Raw genomic sequence first — 16,762 nt, 5'->3', positions numbered from 1 at the left:
TTTTTCTTTGTATTTTAGCCATTTATATCTTTACTAACAACAATTCTTATTTTTCAAACATATTTTTGTTTAATATGAAGAATATATAATATTAATGCATGTTCAAAATTTTCTATAAAATTTATAAAAATCTATATTTTTATTTTTATTATTTAATCTACGAGATAATAAAAATTACTTATTTACCAAGAGGAAATGTTATTACAATATATTGTTTGAATATTGGTTTTTAATATTACGGTCAAATCAATTATATATAATTTATATATAATACATATGTTATTTATATTGCATTTTTGTAAACTTCTTATATGATGAAAATAGTTGAAAAAATACTAATATTTTTTTGTTTTTCTTTATTTCAACTATTATATTTTCTTTTTATTTTAATAATTTATTATTATTTTTAAATTAAATTGGGTCATATCAGATTTGGATATCCAACATATTGATCAGATTCAGATTTGAATCAATATTTATGAGATCCGATCAAATCTTAAGATCGAATCAAATTCAAATATACACTGATTCAAATCCGATCTAATCTATTTGCCTCCCTACCAAACCACTTGCCTACAATGACATATCTAATTAAATCATTGAACCATTTGACATGGTTAGTGGGGTCATGTGTTAGACATTAATGCTCTTTATTTTTTATCCCATTTCTATCATTAATGAAAATAATTCTCATTAATCACACTTTTTTATATGATGAATATATAATATTATAGAATGTACCCAATATTATCAACAAATTTCTACATTTTCTAGAATTTTATGTATTTTATTTTTTAGTAATAACATCTATTTGACATGAATAGTTTAACCACTAATGCATAACTTGGATGGAAAACCATTTTACTTTTTTGGTTGATTTTAAATCATGTATTCCGTTTTTATCATCGATAAAAGTAATTCTTATTTTCACATTTATTTTTATTTAATATGGTGAATATATAACAATATAATTGTACATCATGCGTTAATCTATTTGACATGAAAGGTTAAACCACTGACCCACCCCTTATATAGAAAGATGGTTTAATTTCCAATCGGTTTTAAGTTGTATATTTGATGTCCATCATTAACAAAATTATGTCTATTTTATCATAGTTATTTTTTAATATTACAAATATATAATAATAGAAACTTGTCCAATTCTTTTCAAAGTTTTTTTTTATATATTTTTTGTATTTCTTATATTTCTAAATTTGTATTATTTATTTATGACATCATGAAATTATCCATTTGACCCAAATGGTTGAAGTACTTACCCACAACCTAGATGAAAAATATGATTTCATTTCTTGGTTTATTTTAAAAATATACATTTTTATTCTATTAATAATTATTGCTTATGGATTTATTAGTGGAATTTAATGATGATAAATAGAAGTATTTTTTATATTTATAAATTTGTATTATTTATTTATGACATCATGAAATTATCTATTTGACCCAAATGGTTGAACAACTTAGCCACCATCTAGATAAAAAATATGATTTCATTTCTATGTTTATTTTACAAATATAAAAATTCATTCTATTAATAATTATTGCGTATGGATTTATTGTTGGAATTTAATCATGATAAACAAAAGTATTAATGTTGGAATCAATGAGAGAGAATGTGATTTATTTAATGACATAAATGTAAGACTTAATGAGAGGTAATTGAATGTTCTTAATGAGATTCTTTAATTACATTTTCTTCCCTTTCATTAAGTCCCAAATCCAAACTCAACCTGGGCTTGAGCCCATGTCAAGCCCACTAATGTTAGTCCTACCTATGTAACTCCCTTTCTCATTTATTACACACGGCTAGAGAGTGATCATTCCATACTATACGGGGCATGTATTTTTGTGTTTGGCACCCATCACTAATGTTGTGATAATTTTTTTATTCAAATTCTCTTGACATGTACATTTGTTATTTATTTTGCATCACTTGAACCTATTTTTTCATTTTAGTGGAGATAATTGCCACTCATCTTTTTTAGTGTGGGATTAACTACCATTTGAACATTTATTTTTTAGAGTAGGTAGACATGCGTATGAAAAAATGCTTTATTTGAGAGTGAAAGTAACCACCCTTTCACTATTATTTCTTGAAAAATATATGATGCTACAGGACAAGTAGGCTATAGGATTTCATTAGGTTTACAAACAAGGGGCATTGTTGCTTTTTTTTTTTAGAGGTACAAATGACTTTTAGCAAATGGGGATTGGCTTTTTCACAGTTAGTTACGTTACATTTGTTAGCTCATCATGTTGCAACGTGTTATGTGCAAGAGTATAAAATTTTCTCATTCATCTTGAAAGTCAAGAATTTTGGGCATCGGAAAACTATACTCTCTCATTCTTTTTCACTACATTGGGTCTATGGGAGTCAATGGAGACTAGCTTGGAACTAATTGATTGTCTCTCCAACTTTTCATATGAGACGAGTCTAATCACTAGTCGTGGGGGAGATTTTTAACTGGATGAAAGCTTTTTAAGTCGAGCCCTATCCCCCTAGTCTCCTTGTCGACAAAAGGTAGGCAAAGAAGGGAAGCAATCAATTGCAGATAGAGTGCCCTGTCTTATTTGACTTAGAATGTAATTTCACCACTCCTTGGGCAAACCTATATCTATATATTAAAATTGAATGTGCCAAGCTAGCACTTTCTTGCTTTTTTTTTTATTCTAGAAGCCACTTGTTCTTGTTATGGTTTCTTATGAAAGGCATTTATCTTTTTTTTTGGTTCTTTTGAATTTTCTAATTTTAAAATTAAACAGAATAACTCAAGTGATCAATCACCTTTAAGACTGTTAACACTCATCATTAATATCCCATTAACTCTCTCTCTCTCTCTCATCTTTCCTATTAGCTATTTTAATAATATCTCCTCATTAATTATGTCATTAACTCTCTCCTTCAATAACTCATGCCACTAATTCTCTCTCATCTCCATTACTCCATTAAATTGAACAAATACATTAACTTTATCTATATACATTTGGATTTAACTATAATTAAACAATAATACTAGTAAATATTAATTATATTGAAATTGAGATATTCAATGATATATTGTTGTGCTAAATAATCTAATTCTATTTAAAATTATAATCCATTTATATTCAATGACAAGGCATGTCATGGAGAGTGATTCCTTGATTATGAGTCAGATTCTTTCTGGTTTGTGCTCACCCCCTTGGACCACGCTTGCTGGGATAGATGACATAGCATATTGTTTGAGGATATTTAGATTTGTTACACACATATTCTCTGAGAGGGGAATGCTGTGGTTGATGGTTTATCCAACCTTGCTTGTGACAAATTAGAGAGTCTACACATCGATTACCAAAGTTCCCTTCCACGCCAGATCTAGTTTTTACTTCATCCTAGATTGCATTGTAAATATCTCTTGGTTTTGGGCTTTTATTTTTTTCTTTCAGAAAATTGTGCATTGTATTTGATATTGGGGAAAGGCCAGCTATTATATTTTTGTTTTTCTTTATTTCAACTATTATATTTTCTTTTTATTTTAATAATTTATTATTATTTTTTAAATTAAATTGGGTCGTACCAGATTTGGATATCCAACATATTGATCGGATTCAGATTTGAATCAATATTTATGAGATCGGATCAGATCTTAAGATCGAATCAAATTCAAATATACACTGATTCAAATCCGATCTAATCTATTTGCCTCCCTACCAAACCACTTGCCTACAATGACATATCTAATTAAATCATCGAACCATTTGACATGGTTAGTGGGGTCTCTTTATTTTTTTATCCCATTTCTATCATTAATGAAAATAACTTTCATTAATCACACTTTTTTATATGATGAATATATAATATTATAGAATGTACCCATTATTATCGACAAATTTCTACATTTTCTTGAATTTTATGTATTTTATTTTTTGATAATAACATCCATTTGACATGAATAGTTTAACCACTAATGCATAACTTGGATGGAAAACCATTTTACTTTTTCGGTTTATTTTAAATCATGTATTCCATTTTTATCATCGATAAAAGTAATTCTTATTTTCACATTTATTTTTATTTAATATGGTGAATATATAACAATATAATTGTATCAAAATGCTTTATACAAATCTTATATTTTTCTTTGAGTTTATAATATATATATATATATATGTATGTATGTATGTATGTATGTATGTATATTTGTATATATGCTTTATGTATGTAGGTATGTATTTAATATTTGTTACTTAGTTATGACATCATAGGTTGACCCATTTGACCCGGAACGTTAAATCATTGACCTACCTATAATCTAGATATGGAAATGGTTTCATTTTCAAACTAGTTTTAAATTTTGCATTTAATTAATATCATTGATAAAATAATTATTATTTGTCATACTTATTTTCGTTTATATTATTAGTATAATATTATATATGTTCCCAAAACTATTTCATATTTTTTTGTACTATTCTATTTTAAAAAAATTATTTTTAATTGTACATCATGCGTTAATCTATTTGACCAGAAAGATTGAACCACTAACCAACCCCTTAGATAGAAAGATGGTTTAATTTCCAATTGGTTTTAAGTTGTATATTTGATGTCCATCATTAACAAAATTATGTCTATTTTATCATAGTTCTTTTTTAATATGACAAATATATAATAATAGAAACTTGTCCAATTTTTTTCAAAGTTTTTTTTTATATTTTTTGTACTTTTATATTTCTAAATTTGTATTATTTATTTATGACATCATGAAATTATCCATTTGACCCAAATGGTTGAAGTACTTACCCACAACCAAGATGAAAAATATGATTTCATTTCTTGGTTTATTTTAAAAATATAAATTTTTATTCTATTAATAATTATTGCTTATGGATTTTTTAGTGGAATTTAATGATGATAAGCATAAGTATTTTTATATTTATAAATTTGTATTATTTATTTATGACATCATGAAATTATCTATTTGACCCAAATGGTTGAAAACTTAGCCACCACCTAGATAAAAAATATGATTTCATTTCTATGTTTATTTTAAAAATATAAAAATTCATTCTATTAATAATTATTGCATATGGATTTATTGGTGGAATTTAATGATGACAAACAAAAGTATAAATGTTGGAATCAATGAGAGAGAATGTGATTTACTTAATGACTTAAATGTAAGACTTAATGAGAGGTAATTGAATATTCTTAATGGTATTCTTTAATTACATTTTCTGCCATTTCATTAAGTCCCAAATCCAAACTCAACCTAGGCTTGAGCCCATGTTAAGCCCACTAATGTTAGTTCTACCAATATAACCCCCTTTCTCATTTATTACACATGGCTAGAGAGTGATCATTCCATACTATACGGGGCATGTATTTTTGTGTTTGGCACCCATCACCTATGTTGTGATAATTTTTAATTCAAATTCTCTTGACATGTACATTTGTTATTTTTTTGCATCATTTGAACCTGTTTTTTCATTTTAGTGGAGATAATTGCCACTCATCTTTTTGAGTATGGGATTAACTACCATTTGAACTTTTATTTTTTTGAGTAGGTAGACATGTGTATGAAAAAATGCTTTATTTGAGAGTGAAAATAACCACCCTTTCACTATTATTTCTTGAAAAAATATAATGCCACAGGACAAATAGGCTATAGGATTTCATTAGGTCTACAAACAAGGGGGCTTTGTTGCTTTTTTTTTTTAATAGAGGTACAAATGACTTATAACAAAAGGAGATTGGCTTTCTCGCAGTTAGTTATGTTAGCTCATCATGTTGCAATGTGTTATGTGCAAAATACAAAATTTTCTCATTCATCTTGAAAGTCAAGAATTTTGGGCATCGGAAAACTATACTCTCTCATTCTTTTTCACTACGTTGGGTCTATGGGAGTCAACGAAGACTAGCTTGGAAGTATTTGATTGTCTCTCCAATTTTTCATATGAGACGAGCCCAATCACTAGTCGAGGGGGAGATTTTTAACTAGATGAAAGCTTGTTAAGTCGAGTCCATCCCCCTAGTCTCCTTGTCGACAAAAGGTAGGCAATGAAGGGAAGCAATCAATTGCAGATAGAGTGCCCTATCTTATTCGACTTAGAAAGTAATTTCACCACTCATGGGGCAAATCTATATCTATATATTAAAATTGAATGTGCCAAGCTAGCACTTTCCTACTTTGTTGTTTATTCTAGAAGCAACTTATTCTTGTTATGGTTTCTTCTCAAAGGCATTTATCTTTTTTTTTGGTTCTTTTGAATTTTCTAATTTTAAAATTAAACAAAACAACTCAAGTGATCAATCACCCTTAAGACTGTTAACACTCATCATTAATACCCCATTAACTCTCTCCCTCTCTCTCTCTCATCTTTCCTATTAGCTATTTTAATAATATCTCCTCATTAATTTTGTCATTAACTCTCCCCTTCAATAACTCATCCCACTAATTCTCTCTCATCTCCATTACTCCATTAAATTGCAAAAACACATTAACTTTATCTATAAACATTTCAATTTAACTATAATTAAACAATAATACTAGTAAAGATTAATTATATTGAAATTGAGATATTCAATGATATATTATTGTGCCAAATAACCTACTTCTATTTAAAAATATTATCCATTTATATTCAATGACAAGGCTTGTCATGGAGAGTGATTCCTTGATTATGAGTCAGGTTCTTTCTGGTTTGTGCTCAGCCCCTTGGACCACGCTTGCTGGGATAGATGACATCGCATATTGTTTGAGGATATTTAGATTTGTTACACACATATTCTCTGAGAGGGGAATGCCATGGCTGATGGTTTATCCAACCTAGCTTGTTACAAATTAGAGAGTCTACACATCGATTAACAAAGTTCCCTTCCACGATAGATCTAGTTTTTACTTCTTCCTAAATTGCATTGTAAACATCTCTTGGTTTTGGGTTTTCATTTTTTCTTTCAGAAAATTGTGTATTGTATTTGATCTTGTGGCAAGGTCAGCTATGCCCTCCCCTATACTTTATGAGCTTATTGATTTTTCTAATAAAATCTTAACTTGGCCCCCCTTCACCAAATGACCTTACCAATTTAACCATTAACTTATTTAACCAGAAAAATGGACTATTATTAAAACATTAATTCATTTTTTCTTTGTATTTTAGCCATTTATATCTTTACTAACAACAATTCTTATTTTTCAAACATGTTTTTGTTTAATATGAAGAATATATAATATTAATGCATGTTCAAAATTTTCTATAAAATTTATAAAAAGCTATATTTTTATTTTTATTATTTAATCTACGAGATAACAAAAATTACTTATTTACCAAGAGGAAATGTTATTACAATATATTGTTTGAATATTGGTTTTTAATATTATGGTCAAATCAATTATATATAATTTATATATAATACATATGTTATTTATATTGCATTTTTGTAAACTTCTTATATGATGAAAATAGTTGAAAAAATACTAATATTTTTTTTGGTTTTTCTTTATTTCAACTATTATATTTTCTTTTTATTTTAATAATTTATTATTATTTTGAAATTAAATTGGGTCGTATCAGATTTGGATATCCAACATATTGATCAGATTCAGATTTGAATCAATATTTATGAGATCCGATCAAATCTTAAGATCGAATCAAATTCAAATATACACTGATTCAAATCCGATCTAATCTATTTGCCTCCCTACCAAACCACTTGCCTACAATGACATATCTAATTAAATCATTGAACCATTTGACATGGTTAGTGGGGTCATGTGTTAGACATTAATGCTCTTTATTTTTTATCCCATTTCTATCATTAATGAAAATAATTCTCATTAATCACACTTTCTTATATGATGAATATATAATATTATAGAATGTACCCAATATTATGAACAAATTTCTACATTTTCTAGAATTTTATGTATTTTATTTTTTAGTAATAACATCTATTTGACATGAATAGTTTAACCACTAATGCATAACTTGGATGGAAAACCATTTTACTTTTTTGGTTGATTTTAAATCATGTATTCCATTTTTATCATCGATAAAAGTAATTCTTATTTTCACATTTATTTTTATTTAATATGGTGAATATATAACAATATAATTGTACATCATGCGTTAATCTATTTGACATGAAAGGTTAAACCACTGACCCACCCCTTATATAGAAAGATGGTTTAATTTCCAATCGGTTTTAAGTTGTATATTTGATGTCCATCATTAACAAAATTATGTCTATTTTATCATAGTTATTTTTTAATATTACAAATATATAATAATAGAAACTTGTCCAATTCTTTTCAAAGTTTTTTTTTATATATTTTTTGTATTTCTTATATTTCTAAATTTGTATTATTTATTTATGACATCATGAAATTATCCATTTGACCCAAATGGTTGAAGTACTTACCCACAACCTAGACGAAAAATATGATTTCATTTCTTTGTTTATTTTAAAAATATACATTTTTATTCTATTAATAATTATTGCTTATGGATTTATTAGTGGAATTTAATGATGATAAATAGAAGTATTTTTTATATTTATAAATTTGTATTATTTATTTATGACATCATGAAATTATCTATTTGACCCAAATGGTTGAACAACTTAGCCACCATCTAGATAAAAAATATGATTTCATTTCTATGTTTATTTTACAAATATAAAAATTCATTCTATTGATAATTATTGCGTATGGATTTATTGTTGGAATTTAATCATGATAAACAAAAGTATTAATGTTGGAATCAATGAGAGAGAATGTGATTTATTTAATGACATAAATGTAAGACTTAATGAGAGGTAATTGAATGTTCTTAATGAGATTCTTTAATTACATTTTCTTCCCTTTCATTAAGTCCCAAATCCAAACTCAACCTGGGCTTGAGCCCATGTCAAGCCCACTAATGTTAGTCCTACCTATGTAACTCCCTTTCTCATTTATTACACACGGCTAGAGAGTGATCATTCCATACTATACGGGGCATGTATTTTTGTGTTTGGCACCCATCACTAATGTTGTGATAATTTTTTTATTCAAATTCTCTTGACATGTACATTTGTTATTTATTTTGCATCACTTGAACCTATTTTTTCATTTTAGTGGAGATAATTGCCACTCATCTTTTTTAGTGTGGGATTAACTACCCTTTGAACATTTATTTTTTAGAGTAGGTAGACATGCGTATGAAAAAATGCTTTATTTGAGAGTGAAAGTAACCACCCTTTCACTATTATTTCTTGAAAAATATATGATGCTACAGGACAAGTAGGCTATAGGATTTCATTAGGTTTACAAACAAGGGGCATTGTTGCTTTTTTTTTTTAGAGGTACAAATGACTTTTAGAAAATGGGGATTGGCTTTTTCACAGTTAGTTACGTTACATTTGTTAGCTCATCATGTTGCAACGTGTTATGTGCAAGAGTATAAAATTTTCTCATTCATCTTGAAAGTCAAGAATTTTGGGCATCGGAAAACTATACTCTCTCATTCTTTTTCACTACATTGGGTCTATGGGAGTCCCTTGGGCAAACCTATATCTATATATTAAAATTGAATGTGCCAAGCTAGCACTTTCTTGCTTTTTTTTTTATTCTAGAAGCCACTTGTTCTTGTTATGGTTTCTTATGAAAGGCATTTATCTTTTTTTTTGGTTCTTTTGAATTTTCTAATTTTAAAATTAAACAGAATAACTCAAGTGATCAATCACCTTTAAGACTGTTAACACTCATCATTAATATCCCATTAACTCTCTCTCTCTCTCTCATCTTTCCTATTAGCTATTTTAATAATATCTCCTCATTAATTATGTCATTAACTCTCTCCTTCAATAACTCATGCCACTAATTCTCTCTCATCTCCATTACTCCATTAAATTGAACAAATACATTAACTTTATCTATATACATTTGGATTTAACTATAATTAAACAATAATACTAGTAAATATTAATTATATTGAAATTGAGATATTCAATGATATATTGTTGTGCTAAATAATCTAATTCTATTTAAAATTATATCCATTTATATTCAATGACAAGGCATGTCATGGAGAGTGATTCCTTGATTATGAGTCAGATTCTTTCTGGTTTGTGCTCACCCCCTTGGACCACGCTTGCTGGGATAGATGACATAGCATATTGTTTGAGGATATTTAGATTTGTTACACACATATTCTCTGAGAGGGGAATGCTGTGGTTGATGGTTTATCCAACCTTGCTTGTGACAAATTAGAGAGTCTACACATCGATTACCAAAGTTCCCTTCCACGCCAGATCTAGTTTTTACTTCATCCTAGATTGCATTGTAAATATCTCTTGGTTTTGGGCTTTTATTTTTTTCTTTCAGAAAATTGTGCATTGTATTTGATATTGTGGAAAGGCCAGCTATTATATTTTTGTTTTTCTTTATTTCAACTATTATATTTTCTTTTTATTTTAATAATTTATTCTTATTTTTTAAATTAAATTGGGTCGTACCAGATTTGGATATCCAACATATTGATCGGATTCAGATTTGAATCAATATTTATGAGATCGGATCAGATCTTAAGATCGAATCAAATTCAAATATACACTGATTCAAATCCGATCTAATCTATTTGCCTCCCTACCAAACCACTTGCCTACAATGACATATCTAATTAAATCATCGAACCATTTGACATGGTTAGTGGGGTCTCTTTATTTTTTTATCCCATTTCTATCATTAATGAAAATAACTTTCATTAATCACACTTTTTTATATGATGAATATATAATATTATAGAATGTACCCATTATTATCGACAAATTTCTACATTTTCTTGAATTTTATGTATTTTATTTTTTGATAATAACATCCATTTGACATGAATAGTTTAACCACTAATGCATAACTTGGATGGAAAACCATTTTACTTTTTCGGTTTATTTTAAATCATGTATTCCATTTTTATCATCGATAAAAGTAATTCTTATTTTCACATTTATTTTTATTTAATATGGTGAATATATAACAATATAATTGTATCAAAATGCTTTATACAAATCTTATATTTTTCTTTGAGTTTATAATATATATATATATATATATATGTATGTATGTATGTATGTATGTATGTATATTTGTATATATGCTTTATGTATGTAGGTATGTATTTAATATTTGTTACTTAGTTATGACATCATAGGTTGACCCATTTGACCCGGAACGTTAAATCATTGACCTACCTATAATCTAGATATGGAAATGGTTTCATTTTCAAACTAGTTTTAAATTTTGCATTTAATTAATATCATTGATAAAATAATTATTATTTGTCATACTTATTTTCGTTTATATTATTAGTATAATATTATATATGTTCCCAAAGCTATTTCATATTTTTTTGTACTATTCTATTTTAAAAAAATTATTTTTAATTGTACATCATGCGTTAATCTATTTGACCAGAAAGATTGAACCACTAACCAACCCCTTAGATAGAAAGATGGTTTAATTTCCAATTGGTTTTAAGTTGTATATTTGATGTCCATCATTAACAAAATTATGTCTATTTTATCATAGTTCTTTTTTAATATGACAAATATATAATAATAGAAACTTGTCCAATTTTTTTCAAAGTTTTTTTTTATATTTTTTGTACTTCTTATATTTCTAAATTTGTATTATTTATTTATGACATCATGAAATTATCCATTTGACCCAAATGGTTGAAGTACTTACCCACAACCAAGATGAAAAATATGATTTCATTTCTTGGTTTATTTTAAAAATATAAATTTTTATTCTATTAATAATTATTGCTTATGGATTTTTTAGTGGAATTTAATGATGATAAGCATAAGTATTTTTATATTTATAAATTTGTATTATTTATTTATGACATCATGAAATTATCTATTTGACCCAAATGGTTGAAAACTTAGCCACCACCTAGATAAAAAATATGATTTCATTTCTATGTTTATTTTAAAAATATAAAAATTCATTCTATTAATAATTATTACATATGGATTTATTGGTGGAATTTAATGATGACAAACAAAAGTATAAATGTTGGAATCAATGAGAGAGAATGTGATTTACTTAATGACTTAAATGTAAGACTTAATGAGAGGTAATTGAATATTCTTAATGGTATTCTTTAATTACATTTTCTGCCATTTCATTAAGTCCCAAATCCAAACTCAACCTAGGCTTGAGCCCATGTTAAGCCCACTAATGTTAGTTCTACCTATATAACCCCCTTTCTCATTTATTACACATGGCTAGAGAGTGATCATTCCATACTATACGGGGCATGTATTTTTGTGTTTGGCACCCATCACCTATGTTGTGATAATTTTTAATTCAAATTCTCTTGACATGTACATTTGTTATTTATTTTGCATCATTTGAACCTGTTTTTTCATTTTAGTGGAGATAATTGCCACTCATCTTTTTGAGTATGGGATTAACTACCATTTGAACTTTTATTTTTTTGAGTAGGTAGACATGTGTATGAAAAAATGCTTTATTTGAGAGTGAAAATAACCACCCTTTCACTATTATTTCTTGAAAAAATATAATGCCACAGGACAAATAGGCTATAGGATTTCATTAGGTCTACAAGCAAGGGGGCTTTGTTGCTTTTTTTTTTTAATAGAGGTACAAATGACTTATAACGAAAGGAGATTGGCTTTCTCGCAGTTAGTTATGTTAGCTCATCATGTTGCAATGTGTTATGTGCAAAATACAAAATTTTCTCATTCATCTTGAAAGTCAAGAATTTTGGGCATCGGAAAACTATACTCTCTCATTCTTTTTCACTACATTGGGTCTATGGGAGTCAACGAAGACTAGCTTGGAAGTATTTGATTGTCTCTCCAATTTTTCATATGAGACGAGCCCAATCACTAGTCGAGGGGGAGATTTTTAACTAGATGAAAGCTTGTTAAGTCGAGTCCATCCCCCTAGTCTCCTTGTCGACAAAAGGTAGGCAATGAAGGGAAACAATCAATTGCAGATAGAGTGCCCTATCTTATTCGACTTAGAAAGTAATTTCACCACTCATGGGGCAAATCTATATCTATATATTAAAATTGAATGTGCCAAGCTAGCACTTTCCTACTTTGTTGTTTATTCTAGAAGCAACTTATTCTTGTTATGGTTTCTTCTCAAAGGCATTTATCTTTTTTTTTGGTTCTTTTGAATTTTCTAATTTTAAAATTAAACAAAACAACTCAAGTGATCAATCACCCTTAAGACTGTTAACACTCATCATTAATACCCCATTAACTCTCTCCCTCTCTCTCTCTCATCTTTCCTATTAGCTATTTTAATAATATCTCCTCATTAATTTTGTCATTAACTCTCCCCTTCAATAACTCATCCCACTAATTCTCTCTCATCTCCATTACTCCATTAAATTGCAAAAACACATTAACTTTATCTATAAACATTTCAATTTAACTATAATTAAACAATAATACTAGTAAAGATTAATTATATTGAAATTGAGATATTCAATGATATATTATTGTGCCAAATAACCTACTTCTATTTAAAAATATTATCCATTTATATTCAATGACAAGGCTTGTCATGGAGAGTGATTCCTTGATTATGAGTCAGGTTCTTTCTGGTTTGTGCTCACCCCCTTGGACCACGCTTGCTGGGATAGATGACATCGCATATTGTTTGAGGATATTTAGATTTGTTACACACATATTCTCTGAGAGGGGAATGCCATGGCTGATGGTTTATCCAACCTAGCTTGTTACAAATTAGAGAGTCTACACATCGATTAACAAAGTTCCCTTCCACGATAGATCTAGTTTTTACTTCTTCCTAAATTGCATTGTAAACATCTCTTGGTTTTGGGTTTTCATTTTTTCTTTCAGAAAATTGTGTATTGTATTTGATCTTGTGGCAAGGTCAGCTATGCCCTCCCCTATACTTTATGAGCTTATTGATTTTTCTAATAAAATCTTAACTTGGCCCCCCTTCACCAAATGACCTTACCAATTTAACCATTAACTTATTTAACCAGGAAAATGGACTATTATTAAAACATTAATTCATTTTTTCTTTGTATTTTAGCCATTTATATCTTTACTAACAACAATTCTTATTTTTCAAACATATTTTTGTTTAATATGAAGAATATATAATATTAATGCATGTTCAAAATTTTCTATAAAATTTATAAAAATCTATATTTTTATTTTTATTATTTAATCTACGAGATAATAAAAATTACTTATTTACCAAGAGGAAATGTTATTACAATATATTGTTTGAATATTGGTTTTTAATATTACGGTCAAATCAATTATATATAATTTATATATAATACATATGTTATTTATATTGCATTTTTGTAAACTTCTTATATGATGAAAATAGTTGAAAAAATACTAATATTTTTTTGTTTTTCTTTATTTCAACTATTATATTTTCTTTTTATTTTAATAATTTATTATTATTTTTAAATTAAATTGGGTCGTATCAGATTTGGATATCCAACATATTGATCAGATTCAGATTTGAATCAATATTTATGAGATCCGATCAAATCTTAAGATCGAATCAAATTCAAATATACACTGATTCAAATCCGATCTAATCTATTTGCCTCCCTACCAAACCACTTGCCTACAATGACATATCTAATTAAATCATTGAACCATTTGACATGGTTAGTGGGGTCATGTGTTAGACATTAATGCTCTTTATTTTTTATCCCATTTCTATCATTAATGAAAATAATTCTCATTAATCACACTTTTTTATATGATGAATATATAATATTATAGAATGTACCCAATATTATCAACAAATTTCTACATTTTCTAGAATTTTATGTATTTTATTTTTTAGTAATAACATCTATTTGACATGAATAGTTTAACCACTAATGCATAACTTGGATGGAAAACCATTTTACTTTTTTGGTTGATTTTAAATCATGTATTCCGTTTTTATCATCGATAAAAGTAATTCTTATTTTCACATTTATTTTTATTTAATATGGTGAATATATAACAATATAATTGTACATCATGCGTTAATCTATTTGACATGAAAGGTTAAACCACTGACCCACCCCTTATATAGAAAGATGGTTTAATTTCCAATCGGTTTTAAGTTGTATATTTGATGTCCATCATTAACAAAATTATGTCTATTTTATCATAGTTATTTTTTAATATTACAAATATATAATAATAGAAACTTGTCCAATTCTTTTCAAAGTTTTTTTTTATATATTTTTTGTATTTCTTATATTTCTAAATTTGTATTATTTATTTATGACATCATGAAATTATCCATTTGACCCAAATGGTTGAAGTACTTACCCACAACCTAGATGAAAAATATGATTTCATTTCTTGGTTTATTTTAAAAATATACATTTTTATTCTATTAATAATTATTGCTTATGGATTTATTAGTGGAATTTAATGATGATAAATAGAAGTATTTTTTATATTTATAAATTTGTATTATTTATTTATGACATCATGAAATTATCTATTTGACCCAAATGGTTGAACAACTTAGCCACCATCTAGATAAAAAATATGATTTCATTTCTATGTTTATTTTACAAATATAAAAATTCATTCTATTAATAATTATTGCGTATGGATTTATTGTTGGAATTTAATCATGATAAACAAAAGTATTAATGTTGGAATCAATGAGAGAGAATGTGATTTATTTAATGACATAAATGTAAGACTTAATGAGAGGTAATTGAATGTTCTTAATGAGATTCTTTAATTACATTTTCTTCCCTTTCATTAAGTCCCAAATCCAAACTCAACCTGGGCTTGAGCCCATGTCAAGCCCACTAATGTTAGTCCTACCTATGTAACTCCCTTTCTCATTTATTACACACGGCTAGAGAGTGATCATTCCATACTATACGGGGCATGTATTTTTGTGTTTGGCACCCATCACTAATGTTGTGATAATTTTTTTATTCAAATTCTCTTGACATGTACATTTGTTATTTATTTTGCATCACTTGAACCTATTTTTTCATTTTAGTGGAGATAATTGCCACTCATCTTTTTTAGTGTGGGATTAACTACCATTTGAACATTTATTTTTTAGAGTAGGTAGACATGCGTATGAAAAAATGCTTTATTTGAGAGTGAAAGTAACCACCCTTTCACTATTATTTCTTGAAAAATATATGATGCTACAGGACAAGTAGGCTATAGGATTTCATTAGGTTTACAAACAAGGGGCATTGTTGCTTTTTTTTTTTAGAGGTACAAATGACTTTTAGCAAATGGGGATTGGCTTTTTCACAGTTAGTTACGTTACATTTGTTAGCTCATCATGTTGCAACGTGTTATGTGCAAGAGTATAAAATTTTCTCATTCATCTTGAAAGTCAAGAATTTTGGGCATCGGAAAACTATACTCTCTCATTCTTTTTCACTACATTGGGTCTATGGGAGTCAATGGAGACTAGCTTGGAACTAATTGATTGTCTCTCCAACTTTTCATATGAGACGAGTCTAATCACTAGTCGTGGGGGAGATTTTTAACTGGATGAAAGCTTTTTAAGTCGAGCCCTATCCCCCTAGTCTCCTTGTCGACAAAAGGTAGGCAAAGAAGGGAAGCAATCAATTGCAGATAGAGTGCCCTGTCTTATTTGACTTAGAATGTAATTTCACCACTCCTTGGGCAAACCTATATCTATATATTAAAATTGAATGTGCCAAGCTAGCACTTTCTTGCTTTTTTTTTTATTCTAGAAGCCACTTG

This window comes from Nelumbo lutea, chromosome 4 (assembly GCF_056320005.1).
Source record: "Nelumbo lutea isolate HS-2025 chromosome 4, American lotus-T2T, whole genome shotgun sequence".
NCBI classification, from domain to species: domain Eukaryota; kingdom Viridiplantae; phylum Streptophyta; class Magnoliopsida; order Proteales; family Nelumbonaceae; genus Nelumbo; species Nelumbo lutea.
Note: the sequence above shows the minus strand (reverse complement) of the source record.